Here is a 14,537-nt window from a genome sequence, read left to right on the forward strand (position 1 = left end):
CTGGTACGAAACTAAATTAATCGAAACTCCGCTGCTCATAGTTAAGTTTCCAACCCACAAGTAGAGAGGAGGGGGATAGGAGGGAATAGTTACGACCCATTACGTTTGGCAAACGTGTAGAGAGGTTTAAACATCGGACTCCAAAATCGAATCGCGAGTTTTCTCGTCTTAGTAGTAAAAATATGAGTGCTCCATGCATTTAGTGGCGGTATGCCGAACCTCTACTTCATTCGACCATACCTCGTACTCGGTGTGTGGGTCAAAACTAAACTGTTAGAAGGTGAAGCACGAGGTCCCTCCGGTGCAAAACATTGCCTACGTTTCGTTTATTCTCATAGTATTAATTTAGTTTCGACCCGAAGTAGTTTTGACTCCGATTTCGTTTCGACCCTGAGTTTAGCTTCCCGGGTTTAAAACCATTTCCTTTCGTTTCTCTATTTCGCTCGAACGAAAACTAACATGAACGAAACAATTGAAATTTTACTGGTTTTGACTTTCATTTGGTTTCGATTGCCATCCCTCCTATTGGGATGTTATCTCCCTAATGTAGACCTATCTGAAAGTTAGAGTTATGTGTCTAAGACCTCACATGTGATATTCGAAATGCCATAGGGATGTATCTGAAGGCCTGTTTACACGAATCATTAACACGCACGAGTTGATGTCTAATTGAATGAACGTAGTTTGTGAACCGGAACACGCACGAATACATGGATCGAATGAGTAAACAGGCTTTTAGAGGAGGTTTTGCTCTGTGGGAGTAAGTGTCGACACTGGTTTGATTAATTAAGAATGGTGTGGAAAATTTATGAGTCGTTATTACTCCTCAAATCATAACTATAAGTAATATCTAAATTTTATCTATGATGTAAAATAAAAACCTCATGAATATAATGTTTTTCAAAGAAATATTTAGAACACATACATACACGTACCAGTGATGGAATATCATCCCAGGTGTTGCCTGACTATTGAGGTAGAGATATGGTCATTTGAACTAACTGAAGGAGAAATTTATGGCAACTACAGACAAAAATGAATGCTCTCAAATTTAAACCACATTTACGGAGTCAAACCATTTGGTGACCGTAGACCAAGACCATTTTATGATCGTAATGCAAATACAATTCAAAGGTTTGGAGATTTTTCATTTAAAATTCAGGAAATATCTGCGTCAATCTACATCGTCTTTTCGAAGGGCATTCAAGTTATTCCCTTCTAATTCCACTGTCATCGAAATTTCGTAACTACCCTTAAACACCTGGAGCAAAAGAAAACAGTAAAATACCTAATAGTAATACATTTTTATGTCGTTTATTTATAACTTTTAACTATGTAATTTATCACGCTGCTTCGTCTCCCTTCATAAGTAACACTTTCTGTAAGCCCGCTGCAGTTTTTGACAAAAATAAAATTGCTCCAGGCGACGCTCGAACTCACAACCCCGGCATAGCTCACAACTACCTACTTATAAGTACCGTGCGCTAACCAATTGCGTCACTGGAGCGATTGAATGAGGTGCGTCAAATTGTTATCACGCCTCCTATTTACAGTACAGAGAGAAAGTACCATTGTTGCTAGCTATTTACTTAAAAAAACTAGGCAATTCAATTGCAATCCTCAATTTTAAACTTAACTATATGACACTAAATCCCAGGTAGCCTCTCATCTCATCAACGAGGGCCATTCGTGCAATTTCAAACCAAAAATATTGGTCTTCGAGAATAAAGGACGTCGGCTCGACGCACTCGAGCAGTGCGAGATCACCAGAAGGAAGAAACGCAAAGGAAATCTCATGAACGACATTGAGTTCCTTAGTCATTCCCCGCTGTTAGCCCTGCCCCCGCTAAAACCTTCAACCGGACCCCAATTCCTTACGTATCCCAACCGCCTCCCCACTCCATTCCCCCATCCTTTACCCCCAACTCCTCTCCCACTTCCACCAACTCATAACCATACCCCCTCCTTTCCGCATGTACATATATAAGACTTCTTGACGTAAACCATGCATTTGTACCTGATGATAGCGATGATTCGCTGAAACGCGTCGTACTTGAATAAACACTGTGGACATTCACAAAGTTTTTTCACTTTCATTTATAACTCAATTTTAATCTCAGGGCTCCACACCAAGTTGATGGACTGAAAGAAAAAGCGGGATATGGAACGGTTCAAACAAAATAATGCATGAATTATGATCACGGAATATATTACACGAAAATGGAAGCAATAACTTTCTTTCGTCGTAACGCCTGATTTGAATGATGATTTATTTTCACCCATAAGTATTGCTAGGAAAAAATTTTACGTTTTAAAATGCCGAGCGAAAACCATGTTTCTCATTAAAATGTTTTTTCTTACACTTTTTCCTTTTTTGTATAATTTTTTGCCTGGAAAAGCATGTTCTCTGAACATTCATTTTATATTATTCCAGATCAAGTACAAAGACATACAAGTACAAAGTTATATAATTATTTCCAAAGATTTCCTTGAAGTAGATATAAAAATACACTTACACACTTTGCATTTAATTCATAATGGTTATGAAGTCTGGGTCTTCAAGAATTAGATGCAATTTTTATGGCCATGGTCTCGGTATATTTTTATACTTCCTTTGGGGTTCCTTTGCATTGAATATGATTTGTTTTTTCAATAAAGAAAACATATTCATTGCAATAAAAAGCCCATAAGAAGGTATGAACATGCACGGAAGCGTTGGCCAAAACACTCTGCATTTAATTCATAGAGATCTACAAAGATCTTGCAGGCTGTGACAGTTTAGGCACCTTCCTTGTAAGTAGGAGTGCCACGCTCAATAATCGTGCCAATCATCGTACCATATTTCCATAATTACTGCCCTTTAGTCCATCCATGGATAGAATCCACTCAGGAATACCAGATAGCATAACAAATAATACCATGCCTTTTAATATTCATCTATGTAGTACAATAAAAAGGGTAAAACTTAAAAGATAGCGCTGCATAAAAATGGATATAATCACTTCAAGGACGATCATATTGGTTTTGAAGAACTACAGGGGAAAGTTAGAAAGATTTTTTTTAGTGTCTGGCTTTAAAAACTACCCCTATAATTCTTTGTATATTTCAAAACACTAATCTACTTTAAAATTTGTTGCAATGAGAAGGAAAATAAAACAAATATTTAGCAAACGGAAATACATGATCATCGCTGGGTCGGCCTCCATCTTGTTTATTTATTTCTACCTCCCCCGTAGAGAGCAAAGTGTATGAGTCCTTCCACAGATGAAGTAAGAAATAACGATTCCCTCGCCTTTATGAAGTTCGAGGCGGGACACCACGCCTTTCCATTAAAGCATAGAGGGAAAAGCCACATTGTTATGAGCCAAAACTAACTTTTTAAAGGCAACTTACTTCCGCCCCTTTCTCATGCTGTCAAAGCCACAATTCCGCACTCACGTACTAAAAAGGAGTGGAAGGGGGAAGAAAATAAAGTAATTTGACGACCTAGTACGGAAGGGACCTTGGAGATGCGGAACGACCCACTCAGATGAGACTACCATCATTTCGACGTTATCTCACGCGCTGACGCAGCTAAAGGAGAAATAACACTTTTGAGAGATCCGCAAAGAAAAGGCCTCACACTTTTTCGAGTGTGTGATATTTTCAGTCCATGAAATGCGCTTTTCATCAGCTCCATCTAGATTTAAAAAAAAGGAGTTTACTTCCTTTCCTAAAACCTCTACCTTATTTTCAGGAATTCATCGCAAATCACCTTCCTTCCTTTTAGAGGGACAATTTCCTGCTCGTGGGACGAAAATGAACAAAAAGAAAATAAGGCCGGAATGAATCCCCTTCTATTCAAAGCAGTAGGTCTGAAATGGTCTTATCTGTTAACTCGAGAGAGAAAATTCGAAATAACTGATAACACGTGACGGTGAAATATCTTATCCAAAGCGTAAAAGAACGTTTTTGGCATTTATTTATTGAACGTAATCCTTTCAGATACATGAATAAATTCAACCCTTTCTAACCCAGAGTAGCTTATGGGAGAAATTAAAAATTCAAGACTCCTCATTTAAAAACAGAATATTTTCTGCTCAATCATGATTATTGTGGCAGCAACATATTTTGCCATTAAACTTCACAGCACAAAACAACGCGTGGCTTAAATATTCCCTGAATAGAGCAGAAAATGTATGCGTTTTGATGTAACTTTGGAGCAGCATTGGGTTTTAAAGGGCTAATGATGGATAACCCAAGTTCCGGACTTTCTTCCTTTCAAAATTATTATCCCTTATTTGAAAAAGATTCCAAAAAAACAAAGACGGATTTCATGAAGTCCAGCCTAACATGCCAACTACTAACACTGTAGTGTTGTCAAGGGCTTATAGCAGGATAAATCTCCAAAATTCATTATCAACTCAATCTTTCAGCCTCAACTAAAATTCTTCTCCCTATGTAACTCTTAATGCACTGATCCATGCCACCTAAAGCTCCATCCAATAAGTAAGTTAAAAAAATATTTTTCCATTTCAATATCTCCGCGAAATATGTTTTCTGCCCCATTAAAAAAGCTCATAGCCTTCATTTTACGCATTGCCTACATCGTTGACGTCTCAAGGAAGTATGCATCCTCCTACGTAGGCTAAGGAACAAAACTTTGAAGTCAGGTTGCTAGCAAGGGAAGTCCATCAAGTGCCAACACCAGATATCGTTCAAATTTTCTAGGTGATAGTAAATGAGATGTAAATTTTGTTTCAGCCGCCAATGCACAATACCTCTCGAGATATATTAGCGACGGAAAGTACAAGGGAAACAGCTAAATTTACGAAAACCGCAGCGCAACAATAGCCCAATATGCTCCGTTGCTAAGACGAAGAGCACTGATCGTATAATGTTGTGTTGTGAGTTGCATAAAATTAGGCGTTTTCCTGATACTATCCGTCGCTAATATCTCGAGAGTTATCATGCATTGGCGTCTGAAACAAAACTACATGTGATGGGTATCCATTTCCTATCACCTAGAAAAATTTTATTGAGATCTGGAGGTGACACTTTAGGGACTTCCCTTGTAAGTAGGAGTGCCACGCTCAATACTTGGGCCATATTTCCTTTACCCCGTCCATGGATAGAATCCACTCAGGAATACCAAATAGTACAAGATGAATCAACATTTCATCAAAAATTCATGAATGGAGTGCAATGAAAAGGGTAAAACTTAGAGAGAGCGTAGCATAAGTAACGAATCTAATCACTGTAAGGACGATCATACTGGTTTTGAAGAACAACAAAAGAATGCTAAAAATCTGTTCTTAATTTCTGCCTTAAAAAATTACTCCTTATACACATTGTACATCTCAAAAATAAAAATATGTCCGGCCAGAGAAAGATAAAGAGGTCCCCTCTTGATAAGAGAAAAAGCTTATTATGCTCAGCACTTTAAGGCATAAAAGTATACTACTGCGCATTCTCTTTTTTTTTACTTGTCAGCTAATTATGAGCAGATAATCAGTTAAATGTAATGATAATGTTCTGGCCACTACTCTAAATACGTGATATCATACGCCCGCGGCAAACGAGTCTGTGGGTAAGGCTTGCACGTCTAGAGGGAGCTCTAGCCTCACCTATCCGAATCAAACTATGGGGTTGAATAACTGAGCGAGTACCTTTTGATATAGAATGATACGAACACCTAAGTCACAATTTTCTAATTTAATGAGTAAATAATAAGATCAGAGCCTCGCTACTGCAATTAAATCCGCTTGATACTTATCGTGACTACGTACGCAGGTATAGACCGCATGGTACCGTTAGTTCTACTATGGACCAGGGTCATCCACATTCCGCCGCACTGCAAAGCATATAAATTGCATTACAGAGGAAGCATGCGGGTAATTATTTCCTGGACAACGCTGGCTTCGTAAACAACAGCAACAGTATCTTTCCTCGAAGCAGTCGGCATACGAGACCAAAGAATGTTTTAATCAAAGAAATGACACGAAACAATTTCATTAAGAGTTCTTCGGGATTAAAAAAAAACACATTTTAATCTCGCAAATGCTAGTCGAAATATATTAAATGTAATTTAGCAAAAACAGTAGAGATAATTATAAATTCCTGGAATTTATTTTCATAACTACCCCTCATCCTTCATCCGCTACCTTTTTCCCTAACGTATTTCCAGAGAGTCCCGAAGGATTTAGAAAAGCCTTGATGTTGGACACGATAGCGTCGCTGTCGCTGGTGAATATTTCAAAAGTTGCCATCCCCATCGTTTAGAAATAAGCCGAAAAACATGATGTGAATAAGGTCCGAAAAGGCTGGCGACATACACTCATCCCTTACGAAGTGAGGTAACTTCTTTATACAATTATTGAAAATCCCATATTCACGTTAATAACACGTATCATTATATTTTAGAGAGAGTAACTATATGGGACATATAAGAGGAATACAGGAGCTAGGAATAGTAAATAAAGAGAATCCACGGGATAAGAGGAAAAAATATAGACTCCATGCACACAGATAGTTAAGTAATTCAATTGTTGAAATACAAATTCCATCCCCCTTTAATTTTGCTGCCCTCATTTCATAAGTGAATACATTTAGAAAAGAAGTATAATTACGAAGTACAATATTTTTCATTTGAAATATTCAAGTGAGCCCTTTGAGATAACTCCGAGTTCCCTAAGCTTTCCATTGATTGCTATAACTAAAACCCCACCAATTACTAATATGTAACATCATAAAAGCTACAAAACAACGAGAGACAAATTTTCCTCCGGCCGAGAATGAAGTGTTGCTCATCAGTGATATCATATTCTGAATTTTATCAAATGATTTATTCGAGATAAAAGTCGTATGTATCAATTCTCTCAAATCACCTCTACTCCATTGATGAGGGAACAAATCCCTGATGCAGCACTGTTCTTCATCGTAAATAAAATTAAATTTTACTCCATGAATATAATTGGAGTTTTCCACAAGCGGATGGAAATCATTATTATTATTCGATCGATCGCTGAATGAGGGTACGTTGCGCTTCACGCGTTTCTCTCGTTACAATTCACAAATTTTGGACGAGAAGCGATCGTAAAGCCAAATCCGGTGACTCTAATGTCTTTCTACAGTTTTTAATCAGAGTGAAATCATGACAGATTTTTTAACATCTATATCTGCACTTCACGACGGACAAAGACGGTAATTTTACTCGCTAGGTGGGTGAACATTCCATCGGAATAAATGAAAGGCCGTAGCTACGGTGGCTTTTCATAATTTAGCCTGAAAACATGGCCGTCGGGTTTTTTTATTAATCCTTTTGTAGAGGAAGAGTCGCGTGAAAATTCACGAGATGACAAAATATAAGGCTCGTTTACACGCACGCGAGAAAATGAGAGTGGTTTATTATTCATGATTTTTTTCATATTTGAAGCTACGCGCGGACCTTATTTTTCGTCATTCGTCAAAGAGCCTTTGAGGTCAAGCGTGTATAAGTCAATGTCACTCTTCGTTGAGCATTCAAAACGCAACGCAACTTGCGTGCAATCTGCCACCGACCGAAACGCTAGGAAAAAAAAACTTGTTTGATGTAGGAACTCTTTTTCAGCCATACCAATTAGATACAGCCTAACAGTCTTTGTTAAATACACTAACGAAATTCACAAATGCCGCCTCAAAATGCATGCATTTCATTGGATTCTAGCCGCTACATACGCGCTTAAAATTACCCATTAAATTGATAAAAAATTAACTAATACATAAAAAAGTGAAAGGATTCTGTTATCTCATTTATTGAATTTACAATGAAAACATACATTAAAGTTGACGGAGCCAACTTATGCTATTAAATGATTGAAGTGAGATGTTATGAGTTCCAAAATGCAAAATAGGTACCGAAAAATCCTAGCAAAACTCATGTAAAATATAAAAACAAAAACATTTATCTACTATCAACATTTACACGAATATACAACGCAGGAATTAATAAAACCTTATAACAGATCAAAAACACAGCATAGAAATACATGAGGCTGATATCCCATAAAATATTTCCCAGTAAGAGTAAAAGAAGGAATTTAGGTGCAATCATTGATAGTTTACGATAAGGATTAAACAACTTTAACCACTAGGAAAACCCAAAATCTTTCATTCGAAGAGTGTATTTGCATTTTATAATCGTACCATATCTCATGAACTTACCTCGACAGCTATCTTTATTCAATTCCTTACTTATTCTTTCATACGAGATCTCATAGCTCATTCACTCAACAAGGAGATGCTGATTCGCCGCGCAGCTTAAATGGAGAAATCAAATTGGAGTTGTTGGTACTGAATTCCTCGCGAAAAAATACGGCATTGCCTAGTAAACGATTTTAGGGCCAGATAAGGGTATTCCCTAAAAACCGATAGTCGGGAGTTTATGTTCAGCACCTCTGCCTACGATTTCCATTGCCAACAGTAAAATTTTCATACGACTACAATAAATTTAAATGACACTAACTAATCACTATGGTGGGTGTATATCAGGACCAAAATCTTGAATAATATTTATGTTAATAATATTTCCTATTCATTGAGACCTTAAAAGCATAAAGGACTACTGACATTTATAAAATTATGAGAGGAAAATCATTTTAAAACGCACACCTTTTAAAACGCATTAAATAATTTAAAGGAAAAAATTTTGTAAAGCAGTGACAAAAACATTGGAGATGTTTTTGACACAAAAATTTTAAGCTGTCCTGGCGGGTACACTTCATTATTTATATTCATCACCCCGAAAGTAGCATTATATGGCCTTTTCATGAGTAGAGTACGACAATTAACAATGGACAACTACAAACAATCATGCTCTGGTATTAACTACCCTAGCGGGACTCGAACCCGCGATCTTCACCTTGTGAGAAGAGGACTGCATCCCGCCGCCGAAGCAGAGAAAAAGATTTGCCTCCTGTGAGGATTGAACTCACGACCCCTGGTTTACGAGACCAGTGCTCTACCACTGAGCTAAAGAGGCATCTGTTTTAAAATTGGTGAATTTGCCTGAAACTTTCTAAAAAGAGCCAAACCCATCAATTTTATCAAGAATCAGCTAAGTACAAAACTAAATAACAATAGAAATTCCTAATTAACAACATAATGTTTACGATTCTACGCCATATGTTTTTCATTTCATGGAGGGAAACCTCCAATGCTTTGTATAAACTCTTTTTCTTTGCTTTAATCTCGTTGGAGTGAAATTCAGTCAGAATCAATTTTAGACGATTATTCAGCTTCAAAGCGGGTTCTTCGTTAGACATTTTTCCTAAAGCATGTTCCGCGTCGAGGCAAATCTCCCAATTCGGCAAAAAATTCCATTTCGACGCGGAAACGGCTTGCTTGATCATTTTGCCCGCTCACCCCGTTCTTTTCACAGTTCCCGCTATATTATGCGCATCTAGACGACCGAACCTTTTAAGAGTGCTCTAAATGCAGCTTGTTTTGTTCCACTCCTTCAGTCCTGCGACAACCAACGTAGTATTTCATCTCCCAATTTGAAGCTAGGGCACCCTTTTTCTCTCCTCAATGTCGCCTCTATATCCCTGCACCACCTACCCCGTGATCTTCCACTTTACCCGATTCCCCGCCACCGGAGAGCACTCACATGCATTACAATGAAGCCAAACCTCTCATTTTTACCAAGAGTAAGCAAAGGACAAAACTTAAATACAACAGAATATCCAGTTTTATGACAGCATTTACGTTTATAAGCCATATGGTTTTCGTTCCATGTGGGGAAAACAATTTTTTTTTCAAAAACTCTTCATTTGTTCCTTCTTTTACCCACAGTGAGGAATGTATTGAGTTTTCATATTGAGTTGAAACTTTACCTATATAAATTTAAACAATTTGGCAACTTTCTGGCAGGTTAAGATTATTTCCCATACCATCTCGATGTTACGCGTCCAGTCGAGTCGCTTTTAGGAGTACTCTAAATGCACCTTGTATAGCTTCACCGTTTCAATCCTGCGAAAACCAACATACCTCCTCCTCATTTGAAGCTGAAACGCCTTCTCTTCCCTCCTCAATGTCTCCCCTATATTTCCCTGCACCACCTACCCCGTGATCTTCCAGTTTACCCAATTCCCCGTCACCGGAGAGCACTCACATTCATTCGAAGCCGAGTCATTTCGACGTCGCGTCGGATTACTGCGAAAGCTTTCCTTCCCTTTCAGTCACTTCACCATTCCTTCGCTCAGCAAGCCGAGGGAGTGGCGACAAAGTGTTTCGGCCAATTTTCCCCCGCCGCTTCTGGAAGCCGTGCGAATACACCGTCAGCTCGCGAATCGACGACTGTACTGTACAGGGCGTCTTTTGACGCGAAGAAAGGGCTGTGTCTAGGAGAGAGGAGGTGAGAGAGACTCAGTTCTCCATCACCTTATACGGGGTGTTTCGTGAGAAATCTGTAATGCTTCAGGTGGTAGGAGACAATTTTAAGCATCTTTTTCCCATAAAAATGGGGTCTAAACTCCTCAGTTATGGCAACACAAACATTTTGTGGATACATTTTGCAGTTACTAGGAAAACGGTTGTTCCCGGGTATCTAGCTTTTGGAATTTGGCATTGAATGGGATTTTCTGAGACAAACGTTTATAATACTATCTGTAAGTACGCATGATTTCCTCGTGAAAAAGTACGCCACAGGTAACAGTGTACCGAGCCAATTCTACATGTTTTAATTGTCTCATTCTGAAATTTTATTTAAATGCAGTGAGTTTCAGGAGGAATTTGCAATACTTCAGGGAAGGCAATTTTTAGCATTTTTCGTCCATACACATGGGGCCGCAACTCCTTTGTTACTGAGATATGCCAACGCAAACATTTTTAATGCACTTTGCAGTAACCATTAGAAAAAGTTTTTCTTGGGTATCAAGCATTTTCAACATTTTATTTAATACTCTCTATTTTTAAGGATTTGATATAATTAAGGTTGGACGAAAATGAGCGATTATAATGGTTTGAAAAAACTAATCGTCGTGGTTAATTCACCTATTTCGGCCCACCATAGCCATGTGGCTACAACATGCCGAGGGAGTGGCGGCAAAGCGTTTCGGGCAATTTTCCCCCCGCCGCACAGTGGGCGGAAATCGGAAAAAGCCGGACAAAATTACAAAATGGCTTTTTTGAGTTATAAACTTGAAACTTCGTAGGTATACTCAAAAATGATTGAAATTTATTGATATGTACTTCATTTGACATAGATCCTACCCGTTACTGAGATACAGAGGCTCAAACGTGAGCAAATTTCCATAAAAACGCCCGTCTTCAATTTTCTCTGAAAATCTTCCAAAGTAAGTGAATGGTTAAGTTATGGGTGGATTCTTGCCGAATAAAAAACCACATAATCTGTTAGCATGGTGTTTTTTCTTTAATTTTCCGTAATCTTAAAGAATACAGCCCAAGAATACAGCAGTCAAAGTAGAACTGAGGGTATGATACACGTTTTTAAAAATCTAGAAGTTCCCATGGAAATACCTCCGTTAAGACGGCCAAGGGCTCCACTCCAGGGTGTCATAAAACGACCGTTTTCGAAATTAGAATCCTGAGGGTCAGGGATCGGTGATTGAAGAAGGTATAAGGGTCTCAGCTGGTATCTTTCTGGTAGGTCTTTTTGTATGAGTCCCAGGAAAACAACTCACTTTGTCGAGGTTTGAACGCTTTTAATAGAAGCATGGTCTTCGATCGTATCCAAAGATAACGAAATGAACTTCGATGAAACGTGCAAGTACATCGCATGAAAAACCTCCACTGTCTTCACCATAGACCATTTGAGAATCGGTGTCTTGAAGCAAAACATAAAAACGGTGAATGTTGAGCGTTAAAACCCGTACAGCTTCAATAACCTTACCGCGGCGCGGCTAATCCAACTCCCGACGCGCGGAAAAGAACCCTGCCGCGCGATCGAAAAATCAATGTAATTTCCGGCGACGCAAACTTATTTCAAAGAAAACTGAATAAAGACCTCAAGAAATCTTCAAACAATGCCCTCATATAAGTTACTCTGCGCGACCTTGCCGAAAACCTATTTGAAACTCTACCTAAATGTGAAACTTCGTCGAAAAACAGTATTCGCCATTTTGTTACTGCACGGTAAGAATTTATGGGCTGTATTCTTTAAGATTACGGAAAATTAAAGAAAAAACACCATGCTAACAGATTATGTGGTTTTTTATTCGGCAAGAATCCACCCACAACTTCACCATTCACTTACTTTGGAAGATTTTCAGAGAAAATTGAAGACGGGCGTTTTTATGAAAATTTGCTCACGTTTGAGCCTCTTTATCTCAGTAACGGGTAGGATCTATGTCAAATGAAGTACATATCAATAAATGTCAATCATTTTTGAGTATACCTGCGAAGTTTCAAGTTTATAACTCAAAAAAAGCCATTTTGTAATTTTGTCCTGCTTTTTCCGATTTCCGCCCACTGTGCGCCGCCTCTGGAAGCCGTGCGAATTCACCACCAGCTCGCGAATCGACGACTGTACTGCCTTTTGACACGAGGCTGCGTGGAGGAGTGAAGTAAGAGAGACGCAGTTCTCCACCCCCTTGTACAGGATGTTTCAGGAGAAATCTGCGATATTCGCATTTTTTCAATAAGGCAGAGAAAAATTAAAAAAAAATTACTAAATGGAATGCTTCAAGATACGAGGACTCATATTTCTATTTTTTTCCCGTTTGCCCTATGTATATCAAATCGAAATAGCATCCAAGTTTGCTTTTATATTTACTCTGAAATTAAAAAAAAACATTATGCTCACGCGTTAAACATTAGCATCTAGGGTAAATATTAAACTTATAGGCTCAAAATGCACTTCAGGAGGTGTTAGGAAAGACAATTTTAAGCATTATTTGCCCATAAAAACGGTGTCAAAACTCCTTTCTTACTGAGTTACGGCAACGCAAACATTATTTTGGATGCACGTTTCAGTTTCCATGAAAACGGTTTTTCCAGGTTATCCCCCCATTTCGTTATTTCATTTAATACTTTGGATTATTAAGGACATTGAATTAGTATAATAATAAGGCCTGATTATAATGCCAGTTTAGAGTATAAAATCCTTTAATGGTTCATTTTATAACTAATCATTCCTAAAAACCTTACAACTATTCAGTGGCTGCTCCTTAAACGGCCATTTTTCTCCAACCCGTTCGGTTACCGCATTAAACTTATCACGGCAAACAAAAGAAGTTTCACAAGGGATTTCACTGCATGCAAAAAGAATATTTCTATTCATTCACTTCCCCTCCGTGTGGCCAGCACATTTGCTTTTACTCGCCTTCCATTCAGCCTTTGTGCTACTACTTCTAAGTTGGTGTCTCCTTTCTAAATCATCCCATTTTATCACGACTACACTCAATGTATTATATTCTCAAACACATTAAAGGCTATCAGCAGCATCCCAAAGCTCAAGTTTATACAGGGTGAATCAGGAGGAGTCTGCATTACTTCAGGAGGTGGTAGACAGGTCTAATTCTCCTTAGGTACTGAGCTATGGCGACGCAAATATATTTTGGATGACCTTAGGAATTACCATGAAAACATTTTTTCTTAGGTATCCAGCCTTATCGACATTTTATTTAACACTCTAGATTATTAAGGTCATTAAATAGCTAAGACAGGACGAAAATGTGCGAAGGTACTTGTATGAAAAAATTACCCTCAAAATGGGTGAGAATACACATTCTTACTAATGATTCTCGCTGAAAGTTCTAAGCTGAGAGATTAATTTTTTGAGTCAACTATAAGCCGCACATTTACGTCCAATCTTAATCATATAATGTTCTTAAAAATCCAAATCAAACCGTATATTATGGTATATTGCAAAGTACTCTGCTTTTATCGAAACTCCTAGGGTTCTTACTGAGCTATGCCCACGCAAACATTTTTATGGACTTTGTTATTATCATGAAAATGTAATTTTTTTGTTATCTAGCCTTTTTGGCATTGTATTTATTATGTACTCTGGATTATTAAAGACATTAAATTAATAAGATTGGAAGAAAATTTAGTACTATGATTTTCAACTTTCGGGATTAATTGTAATATCATTTTATCTTTTATGAGCAGGGTATATTTTGTGTTTATTCATTACCCATTCCGCTCAATACCTAATGGTATTTTCCATTATAAAAATAAAGTTTGGATTTCAATGGAGACCCCACATTTTGATTACTGAACCGCTACCTCGATCACTATTGTATATATTTACTCAGATAGGTACAAAATAAGGGCAAAGTTTTAATGCTAACTAATACTGACATTCCGTGGTAAAAAAAACTTTCCTTTCAAACTATTCCAACAACCTCGAAAGTACCACTTACGCCTTTTTCCCGTTATTTCCTGCACTCAAACGCCTTCCTCTCTGGGAGATGGGAAAATGTGTCTCGCAGATTCCCGTCGAGGAGCTAAGAGATGTCACACTTTTTTTCTGCCCCCCCCCCCCCCCCCCCCCACTCTTCTCCCTACAACACTTTCAGCAGACACAAAACTCGACCTCAGCATCCCCCACCCTC

General features: G+C 38.2%; 1 protein-coding gene and 1 non-coding gene across 2 annotated transcripts in view; one reads left to right on the top strand and one right to left on the bottom strand.

The window, feature by feature from the left end:
* The window catches only part of LOC124164960 (diacylglycerol kinase beta), a 651,622-nt gene that overhangs the window by 263,416 nt on the left and 373,669 nt on the right, over window positions 1-14,537 (top strand). The gene's annotated exons all lie outside the window — the stretch shown is intronic.
* Window positions 8,927-8,998, bottom strand: Trnat-cgu. The gene has a single exon. It is a non-coding gene; the product is annotated as a tRNA-Thr (tRNA).

The sequence above is a fragment of the Ischnura elegans genome, chromosome 9, assembly GCF_921293095.1.
Source record: "Ischnura elegans chromosome 9, ioIscEleg1.1, whole genome shotgun sequence".
Taxonomy (NCBI): Eukaryota; Metazoa; Arthropoda; class Insecta; order Odonata; family Coenagrionidae; genus Ischnura; species Ischnura elegans.